Source organism: Tiliqua scincoides, chromosome 1 (assembly GCF_035046505.1).
Source record: "Tiliqua scincoides isolate rTilSci1 chromosome 1, rTilSci1.hap2, whole genome shotgun sequence".
Lineage (NCBI taxonomy): Eukaryota > Metazoa > Chordata > Lepidosauria > Squamata > Scincidae > Tiliqua > Tiliqua scincoides.
Genome location: NC_089821.1, coordinates 120,314,240 through 120,334,248, shown reverse-complemented (window position 1 = coordinate 120,334,248; position 20,009 = coordinate 120,314,240). Strand labels below are relative to the sequence as shown.

The window sequence follows — 20,009 nt, the reverse complement described above, 5'->3', positions numbered from 1 at the left end:
TATAACAAAGTTTAATTGCAGGTGGCAATTCTGGTTTGGAAAACAAGCTCAAATTCTACTTTGCTAGTTTGATTGTAGTGACCAGCTACGATTTCAGAAGAGGATGTGCAGGAGGGTGTGCTGAAAGATGTGAGCCCAAAGCCTGTTAGCATAATGCAAAACTATGTTCAAACTGATCCACTGATTAACTGAATGTTGTCAGCTTTGACTTAACAGAGCTAGTTCCACACAGAATGCTAATCAAATACCACCATACAGAGCAGAACCATGGAAGCTGGGGCTCACCAAGCAGCCAACCGGGGCAAAATGAATCTCTGGTTCTTGAGGCCTGCAGGAACTGCATTAACAAGGGGTGGCAGGATGAAATACAGGGCTGGTGGGCTGCACTTGGCTTGATGTGTCACAAGTTTATGGGTCTCATTTAGTGCAAAAATGCCGCAATAGTCTCAAGAGCTCAGTGAAACATGAAAACGTGTGCATACAAGGAATGGCAGCAGAAACTGGCAGACAGAAGAGACTGATTGGTGCCTTGCCTTCTTTTCCAAGTACTGAAAACCACCTACTGCTTGACCAGAGGAATGACCTGAAATGCATGTTGACAGGGAAAGAGAGGTCTTACACATGCAGACAAAGGAATAAATCCATGGGCAATCATTCATTACCCATGATCACCAGGTCAATTTGACAAAACTTTTCTTATGCAATTCATAAATTATTGTGTGGTCACAACAACAGCCTGGCTCTCTTTAGTTGTTTAAAATGAATACAGTGGCCATATGCATAAACAAAATCATGGCAGCAATCCCATTCCAACTCTAAATTTAGTGCAGGGGTCTCCAAACTTTTTGGCCAGAGGGCCGCATCAAATGTCTGGCACGGCTTTGAGGGCCGAAAAAAGGTATAAAATTTATATAAATAAATTAGAGATGGAACTTAGATGTATGAATAAATGAATGGGCTCATTTATTCAACCTCTCTGGCCCTTAGAACAACCTCCAGATGCAACCAATGCATAGTTCCAGTCAGGTTCTGCAAAGTGGGCCAGGGGCTTTCAGGGGACAAGAGGATGACCACGGGTCAGATAGAGGCTCGCCATGGGCCGCATCTGGCCCCCGGGCCGGGGTTTGAAGACTCCTGATTTAGTGCATTCCCTAAATTATCATCTGTACAGTCCCTAAATACATACAAACTACAGTTCCTTGTGCTGACCTATACAAATGGGAACCTAGGTTTTTTTCCAAGGGTTCCTCACTTTACATTCAGAGCTCTTCCAGTTTGTGAGCACTTGCACTTAGAAACCCAGTCTTGTGAATAAGAAAAGGCCAGAAGTTGGGAATCCCATTCCCTCACTTCACATTCATTGGTCATGCTTTGAACATCTAAACAGGGTACCTGTCTTTTGTCTATGTCACTGGTTTTCACACATTTAGCACTGGGACCCACTTTTTAGAATGAGAATCTGTCAGGACCCACCAGAAATGATGTCATGACCGGAAATGACATCATCAAGCAGGAAAATTTTTATCAATCCTAGGCAGCAATCCTACCCACACTTACCCAGGAGTAAGTTCCATTTACTATCATTGTTAAAAGAGTATACACAGTAGCTTGTTTAAAGTACAGGTCTGTAACATTTCCCCAAATGCAGTCACATACCATGGGAGCATCAAGTCTAATATATTAAAAATAAAATATTGAAAATGAATGGTGACCCACCTGAAATTGGCTGGTGACCCACAGTTTGAGAAACACCAGTGTACCAGTGATTCTGCAAAACCTGCCTATTCCAAAGCTAGACTCAACATTCCGTCTCGTTCTTCCAACATTCTGCCAGGCTCCAAGTGTCAGAAGGAGGAATCAGACGGAGAACTGCAACAGTGGGGCAAAGGACTGAATTCTACATCTCCACACTTGATCTGTCTATTAGACTTGACAGTCCTTAGCTAGCAAGTAATAATATCATCTCACACTCTATAGCTCATACTTAAGAGGAATTTCAAATCCAACTCTGAACTTCCTAACTAAGAGCAACTGCGGTTGCTGGCTTGCCTTCTTCAATCCACCCCCTTCTCACTGCTCCTGAAAGACCAGATTCTCTATTTTCTCACACTAAAGCAGAAGTGCCGAGTTGAAACTGCGCCATTGTTTCCGCCATGGATATTTATATATCTTTCTATAAACCCAGCTTGCAAACTCCTTTTACTGTTTGTTTGGAGTTGTTTATCTGTTCCTAGACAGCCACTTGATTTGCAGGGCTACAAACTGTATTTATAAAACCTGTCAGTTGAATATACACCACAATAGGTATACATACTGCCCCCTGTGAAAATTAAAAGGGAGAGAAAGGCAGATGGAGCTCCAAACAGTACCACAAGAGTTTCAGTGGATACTTGCACAACTGAATCAAATATCTATAATAAAATCTGTTTCTTTTTAAATTTTAAAAATTCTATCTTTCCTTTCCAGCCCAGACTGCTGAGGCATATTTGAAACTATAGTACCATAATCCTACCGCTTCAAAAAAAAAGGGGGGGGGGCTAGAACATGTTTTAATCTCCCCATTTATTATATTTATCAAAGCCCATGTATATCTGTTTGCCACATGCATGCAGGTTTCTTGCTGCTCCTATTTCACACATTTAGACGGAACCATTCCAGAACAAATGCAACATTTTCCACAGCTCTGGCTTGCGAAGCTACCTTGCACTCAGTGAGAAAACAGACCCATTAAGTCCACGCTAATCTGATTGGCTGCTGCTGTTCAAGTTCTCAGGCAGACGTCTCTTCAAGCCAAGCTGAGACTGGACAGCCTCAAGTTCCTCTGGGTCCTGAGGCAGGCCAAGGAGCTGGGACCCCTGTGCTGTGCAGGCTCTGGGGGACACCCTCTCATGGCCCATCTCAGTGAAGAGCACAGTTGTAGCAATCAGCTCCTCAGTCTCATTCCTCTCTCACCATCCCATCCCTTCCTCTAAATAACTTTCACTGTTACTGCAGGAGCCAATGGCTGATAAGGAGCTGCTGCGTGAGTCACATAACACTATAAGTAACAGAGTCACCACACAACAGTATATTTTTAACCTCCATGTACAAGCATTGTATGAGTACTTCCATCTCATACACACCCATGCAAGCCCATTGCTTGATGGTGCAGTCAGTTTGTGTGTTGAACTGTGATCTGTTAATGCAGGTACAAACAATCCCTTCCCTGTATCCAATGTTAGACTGATATGCTTCTCAGGGTAGGAATCCATCTTCTCCTTTGCTATTCTGTAAAGTGCCAGGCACATTTATGGTGTTAGAGACATTAATAACTACAAAGGTTACGGCTTTCATTTATCTCAAACTCAGCACATAGACAGAATCATTTCAAGTCAGACAATCCCATAGCAACCAAGTGAAGTGGGTCAATACAATTCCTATTTCTCACAGAGAGGAACTGAGGCCGAGAGACAGTGACTTATTCAAGGTGCTCAGGCAGAGATGAGTAGGTGTTTCAGCCATGATCTCCAAAAGCCCAATCGGCTTTCGGACCACAGCAGCACTCTGCAGAGGCTCCTGCTTTCTTTAATGACACAGCGTCAAGGTTGACAACAACGTGCAGAGAACCTGAAGGACTAATAAAAGACACTGTGCTTCATCCATTTTGTTTACAATACACAGAGTGCTGCAGCCTCTGCTGGAACAAAACGTGTTTGGGATCATAGCCAAGGGTAGATAACAATCACAGAGTAGAGGAGATGACAGAAGACAAAGATACAAGGGGAAAGTAGCACGACTTTGCTTTCATGTTGAAATCAACAGGCTGTTTCCATTCTGCAGAAATGATTCATATTAAGTTGCCACAAGGCAGAGGAACACTCCCATCCTGTTGTCACTGGATCACACAGGAGCATCCTGGTGTTTCTTTGAACCTATTTCTTTTCAAGTTGTACTGGGCTACTTGGGAGATGATGACTTTATTCAGATTATGGGAAGGGATGAAGTACAAGAGTCCCTGATGGAGAGAGCATTTATTTTATTTCAAAAAGGGATATGCCACCCTTCAGAATTGGTACTCTTCAATTGGGTGGCAGACAAACAGAACATACAAATGATCAAATCAGAACCAATAAAACTGCAACTAATGGACAAGCAGAAAATCACAGCAGTGAGAATAATGATCTAAATGTTAGAGTGCTGATTTTGGTAATAGGATCTGGTGATGGGATCTTCTGGGAGGACCAGTGATGGGATCTAGTCCTCCCAGAAGTCTGTCACTGCACTCTGGTTTGCTACTCTCAATTACTGGCAACTGAATGCATGAACTGACTCAACTGAAAAGCATTGTGTTTGATGATCGAAAATCATTAAGTCTGTGGTGGTGCATCTGTGATGGACCATTCACACATGCAAGTCATCAACTGGTGTTGCAATCACCCAGTGATGCATATGGAAACCAGGCTATATATTTTTCCAGAAACTAAATCTCTGCAGGGCTTTAATCATTCTCTTCAACAAGCCTTCTTCTTTTACTGTTTTCTTGGATTGTTTACGGACCATTTCCAAGATAACAGTACGTTTCTTGGATACTGGGGCCCAAACAAAGCAAGCTATATAGATGTGTTGGACTATGGTGCTTTCATTAAAAACTACATTTCTGAGTCATGTTTTTGAAAGCCTGCCAATATGATGTCTGCCTCTATTGAACACTTTAATAATTGCGGACTAAACAGTGCTGCATTTGTCTCTGCATCACGGGAGTCAAGAACAATGGCCTGGTTACAAAAGGGGTCACAAGAAGAATACACAGGGCTAATGAAGAAACAAAGAGAAAGCTTTGGGATCACCTACTGACTTAGGAACCACATTTGCCATGGGAATGCTAATAAAAAACAGCCTCACTTCTGGTGAGAGTTCCCTAAACTGGCTATAATATATAGAAATACCTATAACGTGATGGAAAAGTGCTAACTACACAGTGAACCTCCACATTTCAATATTCATGTTTTATAGATGCTACAGGTGGAGGGTGAGGTGGGCCACTGCTGACAAGAGTCTTCCCACAAGGGAAGGAGAGCAAAGGAAAGTAGAACAGTGGCAGCACATTGCCTCTTAGTCCAGCCCTGCAGCTGCAGACTGTTACTGCCTACCTCACCCTCCTTCTAGAGAGGAAGAGCATAGGGTTGGTGGAGGCAGTAGGCAGGTACTGTGTTCACAGCAACCCTGCACACCAGTCTGCCACATCCCCCAGTCTAATGCTTGAAGCAGTTGCCCCACCCAGACTTATGGGTAGGCTAGCCCTATACAGAACTGACCTCAGCCTGCCTCTCTGACCTGTGATTTCATCTCGCTCCCTGATCAGATGCATCTGGTCAAGCACTGCAGTGAGAAAGGTTTGCCCTGCAACAATCCATGGCTGGTTGCCTTCAGTATGAAGGCCCTGGCCAACAGAGAAATGCAGACCACACCAATGCATGATACTAAACTTGACAAACAAAGCAATACAGTATTTCAAGGTGTGCGTAGGGGGGGTTACTTTTGAAGACAGCCCTTGGAACATTTCATACTCCCTGCCTGCACAAGCATTTGAGAAGGTGACCTATGTATATTGAATTCTCCCATGCCTGTGACAGGAGTGCACAGGAAATGAAGGTCAAAGATGGCCCACATAGCTTCTCTGCACTGTTTTCCTCAGTTATGAAGAGAACACTGCCACTAAAGAATTTAGCTTTGCTACATGTCGCACTGTCCTACATATTCATTTCCATGTGACACAAATACAGTGAAGCCGCAACGCTGTAATTATTTCTTCCTTGTTTAAACAGCAAGCAAATGAGGGATTCACTCCCTTGTATGTTCCATGTAAGCCTCTCAATTGGAAAGCCAGTAGGATTCATGATTGCTCCTCAAATGTAATACATCTAGGGCCAATTCATATCAGTGAATTGTCTCCATATAATGCCTCTGGGGTGGCACCTGGGCTTGGCCAAGAGGGCCACTGCCAAAGGACTCACACCTATAATGGGGCCCTCCTGGCCAGGCCAATCCCTGAACCTTTTCAATGGCAGAGGAATTACCCAAATGCAATTGTGAAGATGCATCCTGGAGCATATTCTGAAGTTCCACTGTTGGAATAGGACAGATAATACATTAACACCCAAGAGAAGTTGGTTCTGATGTGTTCTAATTAATGGCATGGCCTAATAGTTGTCCAACTTGTGGAATAAGGGAAATTAAAGTTGACAAGGAGGTAAGTGGGATTTCAATAAACAGTAAGGCGTTTTCTACACCAAGGGGCTACTTTGTGCTCTAAGAAAGTCATTAATGGAAATGTCTTTGATTTGTGGGTGAAGTTGGATTATACATGCTAGCTGCTGAAGGGTCAAAGAAGAGGAGATAAAGGGCAACTGCCAGGTGCAACTCTGCCATTTGAAGAGTCAGGCATGATACCATGAGTGATATATTTATGCAGGGAATAAGTTATTACAGAAAATCAAATTTGCCTAAGGTATAATTTAAAAAGTGCCAGACAACGGCATCCAAGAAGAGAAGAGCAAAAGGTCTTTGCTGAATCCTACACAGACTTACCTGAGAGTAAGCTTTACTGAACCCAGTGAGAGCTTATTTCTGAGGAGACATACATAGGATTGCACAGTGTCTACAAGCAGCCTGAAATTATCTGTTGGGCAGCCCAATACAAACCTGCACTGGATGGCCTGGGCTGTAGCCACTGCAGGGTTTGAGGTGGTTCCTGCACAACTCGGAGTCAGGAGATTTATTTCCCCTTAACCCATGTCACATGGCAGCCACCTCAATGGTGCTACTTGGATCTGCGCCAGCTAAATCGCTGGTGCAAACTGGAGCAGCCCAGTGTAACACGGAGTTGTAAACATGTAGCCTTTAGAACTTTGCCCCACCAGTTTTGCTCCCTGTTGCATTTTCCTGCATGCTATTTTCAACAGAGTTCCCACCCCCATTTAAAATAGCTTTCAAGGGGACATAATTGTGAGCAAAACTGCAATGGGGGCAAAGACTTAATACTCCCCAACTTCCCCGTCATAGTTCTATTCTGTTTCATGTGTGTACCCTGCAACAGACCTCTATTTAAAAAATAAACGCAAACCACAAGGTTAACTTACGTGTTCAGTATAGTGCGTAATTTGGTTCTAAGAGGGTTAACATTTAACTGATCTCTTACACATGTTTCTTTGGGTTGAACACTTACTGAAGTGTCTTGTGATATTTTTTTTAATTCTGCTTGCTATCTTAAGAGTAAGTGCTCATTTACCAAAAGACTTGGACCACCCATGCCCTTTATGTATGCTACTCCTATTTTGGAAGGTGATACTAATGTGCAGTTAACAGCCTCTCCTCTCAAGTGTCAGTGTTGATTACTCATTCAAAGCTTCAGACTAATTCCTACCTGCAGGCCTCAGATGTAAAACAATAAAAGTATACCAGAGAGAACCCATTTTTCTTTTTCACTTTGAATGCACTTTAAAAAAAAAACCAGCCCTCATAAAACATCCAAACGGCCCTCTGTCTTGGGAAACAAGAGATTGAGAAGGAGGGGGAAACATATGTTCTTACCTATATCATTTCCAAATTGCTTTTCCAAAGAAGCCAAACATATGGATGTAATTTATAAAAGCCTGAGTCATGTTGTTGTTACACCATTCATCATAATCTATCATTACAAAAGAAAAAAATTACCTCTGAACTACTGTGAATTAGCCCTTTGACCCCTGAAATCTAAAGCCTAGAAACTTCCAAATTTTTAAGAAGGTTCCTCACATCATTGGGCAAAAATAATGCCGTGTGCAGCATGGCGCTCATTCATTTTTCTCATGACGGGAGGCTTTGTTTCCTCTCAGGCTAAGGAGGCTGGTTGCTCCTTGTGAAATACGCTGATTTGTCTTTAAGACAAACACCAAGTTTCATTTAAGTAAAAGGTTTAACATACACCGGCTCATAACTGCAACCCTATGCACATTTATTAGGGAGGGACAGCCCAATCCTGAGCTGCCTGGATCACAGGGCTGCCACAGTGCCAAAATGGCTAGCGCGGCATCCTGAACGCAACCGGGCAGGCCATAGAGGCTCCTCGGGGAAGGGGACTTTTGTCCCCTTCCCCCAGGTAAGGGAAGTAGCCCCACAATGGGCCTACCAGATTCTGTGGCAGCTCTGGAGCTGGTGCAGACTCGAAGACTCTCATGTCAGACCGTGAGGCCTGACACAGGGCTCAGGATTCAGTGGAACTGAGCTCCACTGGTCTCTCCCCCATCCTGCCACAGTCCCTCCCCTGCCACACCTTACCCTTACCCTAAGACCAAATCCCCGCCCTGGAACATCACCTCCCTGCCTCCCTCTGCATCCCCATTCACCTCTCTGCTACCTGGCAGTTCAGGCGACTGCTGGGTGGCAGACTGCTGCCCTCCCATCAGCACTGACCCAGTGCGGGCTGACACTGGGCCAGTTCTGGCGCTCAGTTGGCACTAATCCTCACAAACGTGCTTTACAGCATGTTTGTGACAGTGTGCGCCAGCGGTAAGCCGGCATGCCAAACTCAGGATTGGGCTCTAAGTCCTGCTGAACTCAATGGAACTTACTCCTGAGTAAATATGCACAGGATTGCATTTACGGTTTAGCATTAAGAGCTTTCTTTGTGGTATTTCTCAGCTCAGGCTAGAAGAAGCTCATGCTGACTTGACTAATTCCTGGTTTCTCCCAAGGAAGTCCAGCAAAATCTGTCTGTCTGTAATGATGAGTTTTGTCATGTGTGAGATTTCTGAAAGATTTTTCCTCTAGAAAGGGAAGCACCCGGTTGCTTGATGGGAAGGCACAACAGAAGGATCTTGGGTAGACCTGAAGGTATGGCCCAGTTGCAGCATACTTGGAAGAGGGGTGGTGCATCAGGCATGAAGATAGCTGGCATGGGAGGGTCACACTAGAAGAGGCCACAGTAGGTAAACTGCTATAAAACCTCCAGCACGCCTGTCCTGTCAATCCAGCCTGTGCCCGCACACACTCTTGTATTGTTCAATGAGGCAGCATCGTGCTCAAGGTCAGTTGCATCAACCTTTCTGCTGCACATGGTTCTCATTCTGTTGGAACTGGTAGGATTGGAGAAAATGGGCGAAGAAGACTTCATATTGGAAATGTTTGTTCCCAATCACATTTACAAAATAAAAAAGGACTTTTCTTCCATGCGTCACTCAAAGAGATGTCCTACCTTCCTAGTTTGCATAATATTTCATTAACAGCATCATCAAACTGCATTCATGCTCATTACTGCTGAAGCAACAGATGAGGTTGCTGCAAGAGAACGTTCCAATAACTGCAGTGAGCACACTGTTGTTCATGCGACATTGCCTTCTCCTTGCCATTTTCAGGAGACAGGATTTTGTTTGTCAGAGAAGCACAGCAAGCAATAGAAGAGGGAAAATATAATTAGCTTCCACCTTTCTTTCAATATCAATAAAGGCAGGAACAAAGGGTACTCTCTTCTTGCATTCGTACCAAACTAAGCTTAGAAACAGAAAAAGCAAACTGTAAGAATATATAGTACATTAAACCGATAATAAACTTATGACTTCAATAATGCATAAAATGAGTCCAGGTGTCTCTAAAGTTCTCGAATATCTGAAATGCCTGTGAGTCACATACAGTTAGCAATTTTCATCATTTCTCACACACTGTTGTAGTTCAACATTCATGTTCAGAGGAGAAAGAGTTACTTTAAAGGCATACAAAAATCCTTATAAATAGCAGAAATGCCCAACTGGATCAAACAAGAAACCGTAATAAGGTCAAGGACGAACTCCTTACCTTCAAAGCACTCTATGGCCTTGTCCCTCCCTAAGGTGCCTTAAGCCCTCCAGAGGGTATCTGAGCTGTGCTCCAGTCCCCTCCAGTCTGCCCACGGCCTCTGCAGGCTTCAGAATGGCTGTTTCAGACCAAAAAACGCAACTTCCTGTTTCCCTCAGAAAACTGGAAGTGACTTTTTTGGCCTGAAACGGCCATTCTGAAGCCTGCAGAGGCTGCCGAAGGATGCACACTGCCTCTGCAGGCTTCAGAACTGCGGGCTTTGTGCAATTCTGGTGGGGCCCAAGTCTGGCTCAACGTGAGTCCACAGGACCTGTGTTGAGCCAGATTCACAGATATAAAATACCCAGATAAACAGGGTCACCTGTACTTAAAGAATTTATATCCCACCTTTCTCCCAGAATTAAAAACAATAACAATAAAAACAAAACACATAGCAACGGATCACATAAAACACTATGTTTAAAACTATTCGTTTATTTTTTTGGAAACCCAAGCCAGTATCTTTCAATATACTGAAGCATGTGTGGCCTCTGGGACAAGTGCCTCGGGAACAACAAGTGCCAGGTAAAGTATCGCGAGTTTAGCCTCAGTGCGAAAAGAGGGAGAAGGCAAGTGGATCTCTGAGTTTTTGGAGGAGAGGGAGGACTCTAAGTTGTGGAGAGGAGAGGAGAGGAGGATGACGACTACGAGAAGGTAAGTGTACTCTTTCTAACTCTTTGTCTTTCTAACTCTTGTCTTCTAACCTTAAATCAACACTGAAATTTAGCTTACCTTTAGCTTAGCTTTACCTAAGCTTTACCTAAGTTAGCACCTAATCTAACCAGAGGGAGGGAGTTTAAGGTCCAGCAAATTGGGGCACAGGAGCTAGGTGAGGGCAATAAAAATATATACGTGAGTGAGTACATAGGTCTACTCTTAGCAGGAGCAGAGTTCTACTCATGAGTAAGGGCCCAAGGTACAGGCACTTGGAAAAGTAAATAAAACATAGGAGGATAAAGTAGAAAACAAGTTTTTCTACTTAGTTTAAATTAATCCTATAATTAACCCAAGTTAAACTTAATCCAAGTTAGAACATAATCTAAAGGTTCAGTAAATTGGGACACAGGATCTAGATGAGAGCAATAAATAAATAAATAAATTTAAATAAAGGTGCACACTTAATAAAAGCAGGAGGTATAATTTAGATAGGAAGCTAGAGCCCAAACTAAACAAAGAAGAGGGTAATAGGGGGAGAAAGTACACTTGGTGTCTATTTTATAAACAGGGCAAAACAGGATTTAAACCTTTAGTGTGTAAGTTCTGCCAAGCCCAAAAAAACTCTTAAACCAGTGCAGTTTAAACTCAAATAAAAAGCAGCTTGAGGTTAAAAAACAGTCCAAGAACCTAGGAAGGGCCAGCCAGCCAGGGCAATTTAGTATAGTCACTGTCCTTTAGGTTATAGTCATTGACCTTTAGGTTGATAAGAGCCCCATTAGGCAAATCCAAGCACCCCATTCAGGAGCCTGCAGAGTAGATTAAGTCCATCAGCAGCCTTTTGTCTTCCTGATCTTTTGTAATCTCACCTGGGAAGACCAGCCCCCTTTCAGTCAGCAAGGAGGGAGGGAGGAGGAGCCAGCTAGGAGTATAAAGCTAGCACCTGCCACCGCATGAGCCACTCTGCAGAAGCGCACATGGCCTCTGGGAACCCAGTGCCTCGGGAACAAAGTGCCAGGTAAGGCACCACAAGTTTAGCCTTAGTGCGAGTTCAGCAGCAGGGCGAGGAGGCCAGGGCCCCAGACACCGTCCTTCTCTTCCCTTGAGAAGAGGGCAGCAAACCAGTGAAGGGTTTTTAAGCACCCATAAACAAACAAGCAAACAAAAAAACTATGCAGTCAGACAGCCAGCAGCAGGGTGGGGATATCCAGTGTTTTGGATCGAGTGCCACATGTATGACTATATGCCTCTGGGGCATGTCCTCGGTGCAAGGAGCTCCAGGGACTCAGGGAACGTGTCCGCTCCCTTGAAGCCTTGGTGGCCGACCTGGAGAAGCACAGGCAGGCAGAGAAGGGCTGTGGGGAGACTTCCGGGGACGATCAGGCTTCGTCCCAACCTCAGGCGTGCAGCTCCTCACCTGCCTGGGTGGGAAGTCTTGGGGCTGGAGGACATCATCCTGGAGAGGAGGGAAACAATCCCCTAGGGGGGACCACTTCTCCAGGGGACAGGCCTGTATCCAAACGCACTCAGGATACTCCTCGGCGGGAGGGGGGGAGGGGGCTTCTTGTAGTGGGGGATTCGATTATTAGAAACATAGAGAGGGGGGTTTGCGACGGATGTGAGGACTGCATGGTGACTTGCCTGCCTGGTGCGAAGGTTGCGGACATCACTTCTCATCTAGACAGGCTGGTAGACAGTGCTGGGGAGGAGGTAGCAGTTGTGGTGCATGTCGGTACCAACGACATGGGCCAGTGTAGCCGGGAGGGCCTGGAGGGCAAATTTAGGTTATTAGGTAGGATGCTGAAAGCCAGGACCTCAAAGGTAGCATTCTTGGAAGTGCTACCTGTTCCACTTGCAGGGCCAGCTAGGTAGGCGGAGATCAGGGGTCCCAATGCGTGGATGAGACAGTGGTGTAGGGAGGAGGGGTTTAGATTCGTTAGGTACTGGGGAACGTTTTGGGACAAGTGGGGCCTGTACAAGAGGGACGGGCTTCACTTGAACCAGAATGGAACCAGACTGCTGGCGCATAACATTAAAAAGGTGGCAGAGCAGCTTTTAAACTGATCCCTGGGGGAAGGCCGACAGGAGCCGAGGAGCATCCAGTTCGGGACTCCTCATCCCTATGGGATGAGGATGGGGAGGTTAGAGAACAACAAGACAAAGGCAGAGTAGGAGAAGAAATTGGGAATGGTAGCGTGATGGGACGTGATAGACAGTTTGGCACAGTGAGAGGATGCGGGAACAAAGAAGCTAATAAGTAGCCCATCCTGGGGCATTCCATGTACAAATGCTTTTATGCAAATGACCGAAGACACCGAGCAAAGATGGGAGAACTGGAATGTCTGGTGACAAGGGAAAACATATACATAGTGGGCATAATGGAAACCTGGTGGAATGCGGAGAATCAGTGGGATACCGCAATCCCGGGCTATAAACTCTACAGGAGGGTCAGGTAGGGGTGTGTTGGAGGTGGAGTGGCCGTTTACGTTAAGGAAGGGATAGAATCCAGCAAAGCAGAGACTGAAGGCGGGTCCGACTCCACCATAGAATCTCTGTGGGTTAAATTACCAGGCCTGTGGAGCAATGTAATACTGGGGGCGTACTATCGTCTTCCAGACCAGAAACTGGAAGGGGACCTTGAAATGAGGAAACAGATCAGGGAGGTAACAAGGAGGGACAGGGTTGTAATCATGGGGGACTTCAATTATCCTCATATTGACTGGGTCAATTTGTGTTCTGGTCACAAAAAGGAGACCGGATTCCTTGACATGCTAAATGACTGTGCCTTAGAGCAGCTAGTCATGGAGCCCACCAGAGGACAGGTGACACTAGATTTAATATTGTGCGTTACTCAGGACCTGGTTAGAGATGTCAGTGTTACGGAGCCGTTGGGGAACAGTGATCATGCTGTGATCCGTTTCGACATGCACGTCGGGGGAAGAATACCGGGCAAATCTCTCACAAAAACCCTTGACTTCCGACAGGCGGACTTCCCTCAAATGAGGAGGCTGGTTAGAAGGAGGTTGAAAGGGAAGGTAAAAAGAGTCCAATCTCTCCAGAGTGCATGGAGGCTGCTTAAAACAACAGTAATAGAGGCCCAGCGGAAGTGTATGCCGCAAAGGAAGAAGGGCTCGACTAAGTCCAGGAGGGTGCCCGCATGGCTAACCAGCCCAGTTAGAGAGGCCGTAAAGGGCAAGGAAGCTTCCTTCCGTAAATGGAAGTCTTGCCCTAATGAGGAGAATAAAAAGGAACATAAAATGTGGCAAAAGAAATGTGATATGGGAGACCAAGCGAGACTATGAGGAACACATGACCAGCAACATTAAGGGGAATAATAAAAGCTTCTTCAAATATGTTAGAAGCAGGAATGGTGAGGGAGGGAAAGGGGAGATAAAAGGAGACTTAGAGATGGCAGAGAAATTAAATGAGTTCTTTGCATTTATCTTCACCACAGAAGAGCTCGGGCAGATACCGCTGCCCGAACGGCCCCTCCTGACCAAGGAATTAAGTCAGAGGTTGAAAGAGAAGATGTTTCAAGCCTCATTGATAAATTAAAGATCAATAAGTCACCGGGCCCGGATGGCATTCACCCAAGAGTTAAGGAACTGAAGAATGAAGTTGCTGATCTCTTGACTAAAATAAGCAACTTGTCCCTCAAAACGGCCACGGTGCCAGAGGATTGGAGGATAGCAAATGTCATACCAATCTTTAAAAAGGGAAAGAAGGGGGACCCGGGAAACTATAGGCCAGTCAGCCTAACATCTATACCGGGTAAGATGGTGGAATCAAAGACAGAATCTCAAAACACATAGACGAACAGGCCTTGCTGAGGGAGAATCAGCATGGCTTCTGTAAGGGTAAGTCTTGCCTCACAAACCTTTTAGAATTATTTGAAAAGGTCAACAGCGGTGTGCCCCAAATGGGCTATGTCAGTATGCCAGATGCAAGGGAGGGCACCAGGATGCAGGTCTCTTGTTAACTGGTGTGTTCCCTGGGGCATTTGGTGGGCCGCTAGATAGGCCTATGGCCTGATCCAGTGGGGCTGTTCTTATGTTCTTAATAAAGAAAAGCGTTCTGTACATAATTAAAGGCAGGTTCACCTTAGCTGCTGAGTGCAGGAGGTAAATTACTCCACTTGAGGAGTGAAAAGCACTCAGTCTGAGATGCCAAAAGTTGTCAAACTTAAAAGCAAGTTGACAGACATAAAAACAAGTATTGGAGAAATGAAACATGACATTTTTTGGACTTTATCCCAAAACGGGGTTGGCTCATCCATGAGACAACTGGGTCATTTGTACCAGACACCCGGCCTTGCAAGGTCGGAGACAAGCCAGCTCCAAGATTCCCAGGGATGGCGGCTTTGCAACATACTGGAGACTGTTCTGTTTCAAAGCACTTTCGGACAGCACAAAGCCTGCTCTTTACCAACAATCACATCCATAATCTACTCACTGACATCAGTCATGTTTGTAAGAATGAAAATAGGCAGCAAGGAAAATGTTACTCCTTTGCAATCACAATTTCCTCCAGAGTTGAATATGCTTTCTGATTCTCAGTGCAACAGTTCAGAAGACTGCAGAACACAGAACACATTCATGCCGCATTTGAAGCTGGACTGTTGCCATCCCTGCTGGGTATGTGTTTCCCAGTGAAGGACAAGTATGGTAATTGCTACTGCCACAATACCAAAACAAAACTCTTTCAAGCAGAAGTGCCCGATGTACTGAAGCAAGGGGGCTCATGAAATTGTTAAAACTATAAGGCCGTTTTGAAGTAAAAACACTCTATACATTCTGAATCCGAGGATGCCACATGGCTGCTTTTGCCATTGCAGCCATTGCCCCATTTTACCCCCTCCCCGTCCCTGTTCTGCCCTCACACTACCCTTCCTACTGACCTACCTTCTTCAGCAAGTGGTAGGAGAAGTGCTGGGGCAAGAAGGAAAGTGAAGACCTTCCAGCCATGCTGCCAGCAGCGCGCAAAGTGGTGCACTGTCAGAATGCCTTTTGCAACTGGTGCTGACTGCTTTATGGCAGTCCATACCAGTGCAGGTGGTGCGCCACTGTTGGGCACTACACATAGAATTGGCTCATCTTTGTGGAAGCAAACCAACCGGAACACATCACAGCAATTTTGTTTCAGCTCCATTAGCTATCAGTTCACTTCCAGGCTCAAGTGCTGGCTTTGGCCTTTAAAGTCCTAATTGTCTGGAACCAGAAGTCCTTAAGGACCACCTCCTCACATGAAACTGCCTTTCTTTCAAATCAACCACAGGGACCCTGCTCTCTGGGCCACCACTAACAGAAATCCAATCAGCAGCATTCCTAGAAAGGCCTTTTCAGCAACAGCACTGCACCCATGAAACTGTGAAGAAATCTGCCTAGCCCCCCTTCCTGTCTTCCTTTTCAAACAGAAGTCAAAAAACCTTGTTACTTCAGAGGTCTTTTCAAACATTGCATCTGTTTTTGTGGTAATTTCTTTTGTCAACTCCCTGCAAAGTATTTTTTTTAATAGAAAGTGGGGGATAAACACAGTAAATTAATAAAAAATACATTTGACCAGCTGTTCTTCCTATGCATCATGTACCCACTAATTTTAATAGTATCATCATTCATGAACTAAATGGAGAATAGCTTCCTAACAAAAAAGACAACTCTCTATATGTGCACAGACACATTCTCTCTCTCTCTCTCTCTCTCTCTCTCCATTAAGCATGTTAACCATTCCCCAGACCAACTCTTTGGTAGAAATTCTAGTGTTTGCACAGCACCTTTCCAACCCATTAAGGGCATCCAGTTCAGTAACATGTCCATGTTGCTTTATTCTTTTCTTCTCTCTCATTTTACCTCACTTTTCTTGATTAATGAGGTCTAGTCAGGAAAGAGTACGTCATGCCAATAATAGTTTGTATTAACCACAGGAAGCACAAACACAGTACTTTTCCTCACAGTCAGTGAGGCCGGGGGGGGGGGGGGTGGACAGCCCAGGCAACAGTATACAGTACAGTCAGAGCCCAGAACCCCAGAAAGACAGCTTTGCTTGCCAAGTGCACAACAGGAAGTTTAGGATGTGACAATGTAATTTCAGGCAGAGTGCTGGTTTGAACTGAAAGGAGCAGGACTATTTTTTCATGTCTTTCTGACAGTCCACTGTCCAGACCAAAAAACAATCATCACCGTTAACAATAATAATCCAAAAAATATACTGGAAACATCTCTGGAGACAGTGACTGCTGCTGCTGTTGATTTCCATATTTTAGAGGCATGCTATTCATCTGTGGGATTGCAGCAGACGTCAGTGCTGGGGGAAAATATAACTTGCAGCAATTCTTGCAGTTAGCCCCCAAAAGTGAAAAGTATCACGCCTCAAGAACAGGGGTGCCCAAACCCCGGCCCGGGGGCCACTTGCAGCCCTCGGGGACTCCCAATCTTGCCCACAGGGAACCCCCAGACTCCAAGGAGTCTCTGGCAACTTGCTGGAGCCCGCACTGGCTCAACACAAGCGTGAGAGTGACTGTTCAACCTCTTGCGTGAGCTGTGGGATGAGGGCTCCCTCCACTGCTTGCTGTTTCACGTCTGTGATGCAGCACTGGCAGTGACGGAAAGGCCGGTCTTGCTTTGTGCAAGGCCTTTTATAGTGCAAGGCCTATTCATTCATATGTTCCATCTCTAATATATTCATTTATGTAAATTTATTCAAATTTGAAATGTGAATTAATTTTTTCCCGCCCCTGACAGAGAGAGATGATGTGGCCCTCCAGCCAAAAAGTTTGAACATCCCTGCTCAAGAATCATATTTCTAATGTGAGCCCATTGTGGGGAGGACACACTGAATTTAGACTTTTTATTTGCCTCCTGGATCCAAAGGCTTTCACACGCATATTATTTTGACACATATATTGCTTTCGAAACATATCACTAACTACAAGGCAAAGAAACTTACCATTAGAATTGCATCTGCAGAAGAGTGCCTTGGGTCTAGTTTGCCCAGGACTTCAAACATTATAGGTATTTATATATAACCAGTGCAGCATCACCACCTAACTGTGCCCTTAAGTCACCTCCACTTCAGGGGATTTAAGAATGATCAGTGGTGGCAACCTAAAAACCCTTTACTGGGGGGATCCTCCAGAGAACTCCAACAGCATATCTACATGCAGTTCTCAGTGACGAAGGGCACAATCCTAACCAGGTCTACTCAGAAGTAAGTCCTATTTTTTTAATAGGACTTACTCTCAGGAAAGTGTGGTTAGGATTGCAGCCAAAAGCTGGTTGCAATTTGCTTGGAATTGACCAGAGGACTACATGGCTGATACTGTGCAGCCCACTGGTTCCCAAACAGTGCACCACAGCAAACTCACAGGGGTGCTGTCTCTTGCAGGCCCTGCCATCTTGACCAGGCCAAGGCATAATCTCAGGAGAGTACTGGCAGCTATCTCCACCCTCTAGGGCAGCGGTCTCCAAACTTTTTGGCCAGAGGGCCACATCAAATGGTCTGGCATGGTTTTGAGGGCCGGAAAAAAATTTAAATATAAAATTTATATAAATAAATTAGAGATGGAACTTAGATGTGTGAATAAATCTGGGGTATTTGAGGGACCGCCTCCTTCCTTACAATCCGGCCCGTGCTCTTAGATCTTCTGGGGGGGCCCTTTTGACTGTGCCGCCACTAAGAGATGTGAGAGGGGTGGCAGCCAGGAAGAGGGCCTTCTCGGTGGTGGCCCACAAACTGTGGAATACCCTCCCCTTAGAACTGAGAACTGCTCCCTCGTTGCTAACGTTTCGGCATGGACTGAAGACCTTTTTATTTCAAAAAGCTTTTAATTGTTGACAGGCTGGCTGGCGTTCTTGCTTTTTATATGAAAATCCATGGAGTTTGTTTTGTTTTTAGCTTTTTAATCATTGTACATTGTTTTTAACTGTTTCATGTTGTATTTTTAAATTGTTTGTTAGCCGCCTTGTGTGCCCGTTGGGCAAAAAGGCGGGGTACAAATTAATAAAATAATAATAATCATAATAAATGAATGAATGGGCTCATTCGTTCAACCTCTCTGGCCCTTAGAACACCCTCCAGATGCAACCAGAGAACAGTTCCAGTCAAGTTCGGCAAAGTGCGCCAGGGGCTTTCAGGGGACAAGAAGCTGGCCGCAAGCTGGATAGAGGCTCGCCGCGGGCCGCATCTGGCCCCCGAGCCAGGGTTTGGAGACCCCTGCTCTAGGGTGCCGTGACCAGGGTAAGTTTTGGAATTGCTCTTGTAACCTTTTAAACAAACCAATGACATTTTCAAAAGGATGCAGCTAAACAGGGGGGAGCAGATACTTGGGAATAGATCAGCGATCTTCCCTCCCACCCACCCTCTGCAGGCATTTGACTGCACTGTTTTAGGCAAAATGCTCAGCTGCTTTTAAATTAGATTGACTCTTTAATGCGTTGAAATAATGCCAAATAAGTACCAGCTGACCATATGGTCCTCCACAGAGCTGATGCTTAGAGACACTTGGTTTAATGGCTGGCTGGTCACAAGTCTGACGATCAGCTGTTCTGTGCACTAACTTTATGCCTGGGGCAGTTAACAGTTCCTTTCAGGTGAGGAGCTTGCCAGAACCACCTTGCAAGCTGTCCTGTGACACACAAAGCATATGCAGGCAAAGCGAGACTGATCAGTTTTTACAGTTAACAGCAAGGCTGCCACAAACACAGCCTTTCTTTATCCAGAGCAAATCTATGCTGTACATGATGCTTATCTCACAGTGAAGCAACAACTCGTAGCATGCATATGAGATTATATTTCAACCCCCAAACCACATAAGAACGGTTATGTGCAGTTCACGGAAATTACTCTTAACAAGTGATGAATGTCACAGTATCTTTGCGTTTTATGAACAATACAACCTAAATTCTGCATTCTCATGAATATCAGTCAGAGCATGGAAAGAGCCCAGTGAAAGTAAGTGAGCTCCACATCTAGAGGGTTCCTAAAGATTGTAATCATTTCTATTGACTCTTATTCAGGAGGCTAAAGAAACCAGCTTTCACACAACTGTTTCTTCCTTCCTCCAATATTACTTCACAAGCTGCTTCCTCCCACTATTGGAGATCTAAGGACTACTTCACACATTTCAGTTTTAGTTGGACACCAAAGATGTTTTAAGAGTACAAAGGTGCGTGCCACTTAACGATAGGGATACATTCTACAATCCCTGTTAGGCGATTGGGTCATTAAGCGAACATTCAGTCCAGTCTAGTGCCTTTGTTATGTAAAAAGACACTCCCTGCCAGATGCTAGCTGGTTGCACAGGCTACTGGAGATAGATTGCTTCTTCTTTGCATTAAGAGCCTCTGTTGTGTAAACAGACATTCTGTTGCAGGCTATGAGAGAAACAATTGCCTCATTCAGAGCATCTTTATTGTGCTTTGACCACCGTCATATATGTGGTCTGTCGTTAAGTGAAGGGTTGTTAAGCGACGCATGCCTGTAATTTAAAATGTGAATGGGGCAAGCCCACATCT

At 45.0% G+C, this 20,009-nt stretch overlaps 1 protein-coding gene across 2 annotated transcripts in view; it reads right to left on the bottom strand.

Annotated features, from left to right (window-relative positions):
- PLCL1 (phospholipase C like 1 (inactive)) overlaps positions 1-20,009 on the bottom strand; it is a 181,555-nt gene that overhangs the window by 82,936 nt on the left and 78,610 nt on the right. The window contains exon 1 of one of the 2 annotated variants that reach the window (XM_066617958.1): positions 2,701-2,927. The exons of the other annotated variant lie outside the window; for it this stretch is intronic. The gene's annotated coding sequence lies outside the window, so the exon portion shown is untranslated. Of the gene's footprint in view, positions 1-2,700; positions 2,928-20,009 lie in introns of those variants that run through there. 2 annotated transcript variants of the gene reach the window in all.